General features: G+C 36.5%; 1 protein-coding gene across 2 annotated transcripts in view; it reads left to right on the top strand.

The window, feature by feature from the left end:
• Positions 1-5,393: 5,393 nt before the first annotated feature.
• shank3a (SH3 and multiple ankyrin repeat domains 3a) overlaps positions 5,394-6,000 on the top strand; it is a 323,493-nt gene continuing 322,886 nt past the window's right edge. For both annotated transcript variants that reach the window (XM_058751761.1, XM_058751760.1), the window contains exon 1: positions 5,394-5,702. The gene's annotated coding sequence lies outside the window, so the exon portion shown is untranslated. The remainder of the gene's footprint in view (positions 5,703-6,000) is intronic.

Genomic DNA, 6,000 nt, shown 5'->3' with positions numbered 1-6,000 from the left:
AATGTTTGCTATCACTTTTATTGCTTATTTGTATTGCATATTTCAGGTTAAGAATTTGTTATAATATAAACTATTACTTCTCAAAGTGATCTGACTTCAAGTTTTTGCCTGGTGAATGATAAAATCGGCAAAATATCTTTAGGACTAGGCTACATAATCCTAATAATTGGTCACTGAATTATGATTTACATTTTGTCTGTTCCTCGCATTATATACTTTCAGAATATTTTGAATATAGTGCATTAGGGTCTACTTTATGGTGACTTTTTTTTTTTTACTAATTTTTAAATAACTTAGATCATTATATGAAGAGAAGAAAAAAAAAACAGTTTAAGCTTTCTTTCTTAATAATTGTCCTTTTGTGTTCCACTGAAGAAATAACAAACTAGAATGACATAAGGGCCCGTACATAATAACAGAATTGTCATTTTTTTAGCTGCTGTATCTTTAAGTTGCATTCCAGTAATCTTCCTAGACGTAGCGTGTACTGCAAGTGAAACAGGCAATAGATTAAATGACTTGTTGTATAGATCTTACCGGCATTAAATGACTAATGAAGTCCGTATTTAATGAGACAGATAGATGAAGATACACTTATACGCCTTATCTGCATGCAGTGTACACTAAAGTATGTGAAGGGCCTGAGTTTGCCTTTAAATGAGAACTTTGTATTCAGGATGTGTGTGGCAGAGTCTTACAGAGAGAGAGAGAGAGACAGGTGAATATCTGCAGGGCTTCAGTCACACTGAGTGGAGTGCTGAAGAGTCTGGTCCACCTTTATCACTCTCAATCAATAGACATACAAAATACATTGAAAACTGGCCAAACTGGAAGCAATATACAACAAACAAATATACAGTGAGTATATGTTGTGACATAGAAATCTATTGATCACCAGTTGCCATTTATCAAAAGACTTGCATTCTGCTCAACTAACTATCAATGAATAATTGAACAATGACGTGAGGGAGAAAGAAATATGACGAGAGAGAGAGGGAGGAGGGATCTTAATCTTAACCTCTCTCTCTCTCGCTCTCTCTCTCTCTCTCTCTCTGTCTGTTGTGGGACAGCAGATAAAGCTGTTGAATAATTCAGGCCGTATTGAGTGCCTCCTTTTGGCTGTGTCTGGCTGTTAGCTGCTCTTTGGAATGGCTGAGGCATGCGGAGAGAACAAGTGCTTGAGAGCGTGAAAGGCAGTGGAGAGAGAGAGAGAGAGAAATACAATCCTGTTGTAATATTATAAGTGTATTGTTTTACAAGGGAAAATGTGACCTAAATGTTGAAAACGAGGAGTAAACAAGATGGTTAGAGGGTGAAAATAAATTTATGTGCTGTATCAAAGAGATTTGTCAGGTTGTGAGGGGGTTGTTGTTGATGTCTCAGAGAGCATTTGAACGTATATACAATTTTGATTGTATATACGAAAGTATATACGAATTAGAAAGCAAAAGGGTTTCAAACAAGCAGCTTGAGATAATAGTTAAATAAATCCATGCGGTCTACATACAATATGCACACAACAACAAAAATGTAATACTTCAGTTATAATGAACAAAGAGTCCATTGAAGGATGCCTAGTTTTTGATTTGGGATCAGTAAGACCTTCTTTTTTTCTAAAAAAAAATAATACTTTTATTCAGCAAGAATACATTAAATTGATCAAAAGTGACAGTTAAGACCGTTATCATGCTGCAAAGATTCCTATTTTAAATAAATGCTGTTCCTTTGAACATTTTATTTATTAAAATAAAAATGAAAAGTATCACGATTCCACAAAAATATTGAGCAGTACAACTGTTTTCAACATTGATAATAAGAAATGCTTTTTGAGTAGAAAATCAGCATATCAGAATGATTTCTGAAGGATCATGTGACACTGAAGACTGGAGCAATGATGCTGAAAATTCACCTTTGTCATTGCAGGAATAAATTACATTTTACAATATATTAAAATAGAAAACAGCTGTATTAAATTGTAATAGTATTTCACAATATTACTGTTTTAACTGTATTTTTGATCACGTAAATAGAGGCTTGGTATGCATAAGAGACTTGTTTAAAAAACAAACAAACAAAAAATGGTAGTATTTGTATTTATAGTTTATTTGTATTTATTATTTTTATGTGTTTATCCCTTGTATGCATTATATATGACATATTTGTTTGTTTTTTAGTGAATAAACAGAAGGCTGTAATAGAGAGTCCACAGTCCATTTAATGAAAGTGAAAGTGACGTGACGTGGCCAAGTATGGTGACCCATACTCAGAATTTGTGCGCTGCATTTAACCCATCCAAAGTGCACACACACAGTAGTGAACACACACCCAGAGCAGCGGGTAGCCATTTATGCTGCGGAGCCCGGGGAGCAGTTGGGGGTTCAGTGCCTTGCTCAAGGGCACCTCAGTCATGGTATTGAAGGTGGAAGAGAACATTCCAGGAAGAGTTACCAGGAATTGTTTTGTGAAGATGTGTGTTCACTATTGCATCAGCTCAAATATCAAAAGCAAAAAACAAAACATTACAACCCATTGAACAAACTGTATGTCTGTCCCACAGCCTCATTTTCATTCATAGAAAAATTAAATATGACTCCAATGCCGAGGACTTTCTATATGTGCGTAAAACTGAAATAAATTCTGATCCATTAATCCAGTGCAAACATAGTCCACTTCTATGATGATGGTGGTGGTTTAAATGATCAGATTGCTATCTGTCCCAAATGCATCTTGGGCACTTGGCCTTTTCATGATCAGTAAAAATGACATTAGCAAGTCAAAGTACCCCCTTTTATAGCACTGTTGACAAAGTACTATTAACTTCAGGTGCACCTCATCACACTCTAGTAGTTCTCTGTAACCATGCCTCTCCTCTTACCACTCAACCACTGCAGTGTCTGGGGCGACGACAGGAGGAGAAGACGATAAAATGAAGGTGCAATAACTAAATCTTGGTGGAATAACCTCTAAATCTTACCGGAAATGTCCACAGTTTATACAGCAATATATGCAATTTCAATTGGCGTTTCATTTGATAGAAGTGCCATTATAGTCATTCATTCTGTGCCAGTCAAGATTGATTTTAACCGCACAGGACAGCTTGAAATGAGTCTTGTAGCGTCCTATGCAACATCAAACACATGATATTTAAAGCTGACAGGGGAGACACCCTCTGAAAGGTGCACATTAAACACATGGAGTGACAAGCTGGCCGGTAGCAACACGGCTGCGTACCAAACACATGCTAATTCTCTCGCCTCTGTCAGACTGACACATGATTGGGGCGGTTTTATTGTTGGACACAGTTTGAGCCTGTTACTCCGTTACATGAACAAGCAAACAGTGCTCGCTTTGATATCGGAGTGACGCTTGGGGTGACCCAGAAATGACGAAATGTCAGTATGTGATTTTTGGATGGAAAAAAAGAAACGCTATGAGCAAGACATGAAGTGGCACATTGACACAGCAGTGATAAAATGTCAGACCCGCTCTGAGACGAGAGCGAGAGAGAGGAAATCTCTGGACAGGGTCTGCAGCAGGTATGATAGGGGTGAAGAATAGTCGAGGCGATATTGTTCAGGGCCATGTGACAAAAACGACAACTCTGACCTTTTAAAGATGTTGATATGAAGACTTTGACAGGAAGCAGCACTGAACGTACTAACGTAGGGAATACCTATCACTCCGATGGGGAACTTATTTAAATAAATGTCTTTAAATATTAGCAATTAGTTCATTTTAATTACACTTGGGCTTCGTCTGATATTGTGGTTCGGGTGGGTGAGTCCTGCAGACATGGGAAATAAAAGTCATAACTGATTATTAAAAAAGCAGACAGACTTCAAGGTCAGCGTGTGTTATTATTGTAGTACTTTAACGGGTAACCCCCAAGGCTCTGTACTTGGGCCAGTTCTATTAAGTGCTTTGTGCTGAGCAGTAGGTCTGCACTTTGACAGAACATTTTAGTTTGTGCCCTTGTCTGTGGGCACGGATATTTATAGTATTTTTAGGGATGTTTGCTTATTATATTATTGTATGTGCTACAGACTCGATGATTCCTAATCATTTTGCTAGTTAAGAAGTGTGCTATTACTTTACCAAACAATCTGATTAAAATTTTTACAATAAAACAGGTGAAAACTCCCACAGACGTAATGAGGGAGAGACCTGAGCTGTAGAGACTAGAATATTAAAAGACCTTATTTAGACATACTTATTTTTGTACTCTTAATAGGGAAAAAAGACATGAAATCTGATTTTCACAAGCATGATTCAAAATCATCAGAATTGTATTGAATTTCTGTGTTTTTTTGTTCTCTTCCATTTCTTGTGCAATGAGTTATGTCAGAAGTTGTTCCAAGATGTTTTTTTGGGGGGTTTTTTTATTTAATTTTTTTTTTTATTAATTGATTAAATGAAGAATACTTTATTTTAAATTGTATGACCTCCAAATGAGTTTTTGATATGTTAATAATAGAGGCAGACAAACAATTATGATTATTTTAAAATATATATACCTTGAACAACAACAACAGCAACAATAATAATAATTTTTAATATTATTGAAATTTGTGTATGTTTTTTTTTTTTTTAAGTTATTATTTTTGATTATAACTATATATGAATATAACTGAATATAATGATACACCAATCAATATCAAAATGATTTATATAGGCTTGGTATAGACTTGACTTGGTGCACATACTGTATGAAAGACTATGACAATTTGTGTTAATTGTTTTTGTATTATATGCATAAATATGCATATACTGTATGTTACTACTACTAAATTTTTGGGATAAAAAGTTGATCGCAAAAAATAAATATTAAAAAAGTCATGCATGATAAATCTATGCTAATTAGCATTGGTATTATGACAACCAGTGCAGACATGCAAGCAAAAGTGAGTGAAATCTGAAAACTCTGACCACGTGTAACAATTTTAATCAATGTAATCAAATTTTCCTTGCCGTGTAGATAAAGCCATAGAGACTTGGCTGTTGACTCTTTTGACTTGGGCCAGTAAGCAACCATCAAGAAACAACCCAGAATCCCTTTCCAGCTGCCCTGTTTACTGTTTACAACACTTTATCGAAATGACAGCGAGTTTTGCACGGCACCACTTGTGTTTTCTCCAGAGAATTTCCAAATCTACTCATGTATGTGCATTGCAGTGTTAATTATGTTACATTGGGGGATGCTTGGTGTGTGTGTGTGACATTGAGCAGTTTTCTATGTTGTTATCACAGTTTAGTCTTGCTTGACTCATGTTTCTCAGTTGGGGGTGTGTGTCCAAGGGAAAAGACCAATCTGTCTAGATCTGTCCTTTGAGGCTCACACATACACACATTTGTTCCGTCGCTCCCTGCTTCACTAACACGAGAGGGTGTGGTGGTCTGTAGAAAAATGAACTTCCTGTCGGCAATCCCCGTATGGCATCGTAACGGATGGGTTTACATCATCAAACCCAATCTCACTCTCGGAGAACATCAGGAAATGCTTCTCTCCGACACAACACCAGAGAAAGCGCTTATTTTTTTGAAGGAAAAGTGTGATAAGCCCTAAACACTCTCTCTGTCTCTCTCTCTCTCTCTGACACTCACTGCTTCTCTGAGGAATAGAAGGGACAGACTTTATCACCAACAGATTAAAAATAGAGAAGGGCGATTGAGGAAAGGCATCCAGCATTGAGCATCGAGCATTGGTGAGTTCACTGTACAAGGTTTATGGTTCATAATCAAAATTCAGTTGGAAATCTGTATTGGCTAGGTGACAATAAATATTTAAATGATAAATACAGCAGTTTATGCCAAAGTTGAATGGGTTAAGTAATTTATTTAATTTGCAGAGAAATCAATGAGTAAGCCTATGAGAAATCGACAGTGCTGCTATCAAAACATTGCTTTGTTTGTTTGAGGATCCTGACATTAGCTCAACCAATGGCGATTGAGGTCTCTGCAGAGCAAAAGTGGGTGTTTCTGAATTGCTAGGCATTTTCAAGC

This window comes from Onychostoma macrolepis, chromosome 18 (assembly GCF_012432095.1).
Source record: "Onychostoma macrolepis isolate SWU-2019 chromosome 18, ASM1243209v1, whole genome shotgun sequence".
Classification (NCBI taxonomy): Eukaryota; Metazoa; Chordata; class Actinopteri; order Cypriniformes; family Cyprinidae; genus Onychostoma; species Onychostoma macrolepis.
This window is presented reverse-complemented; position numbering and strand designations above follow the sequence as displayed.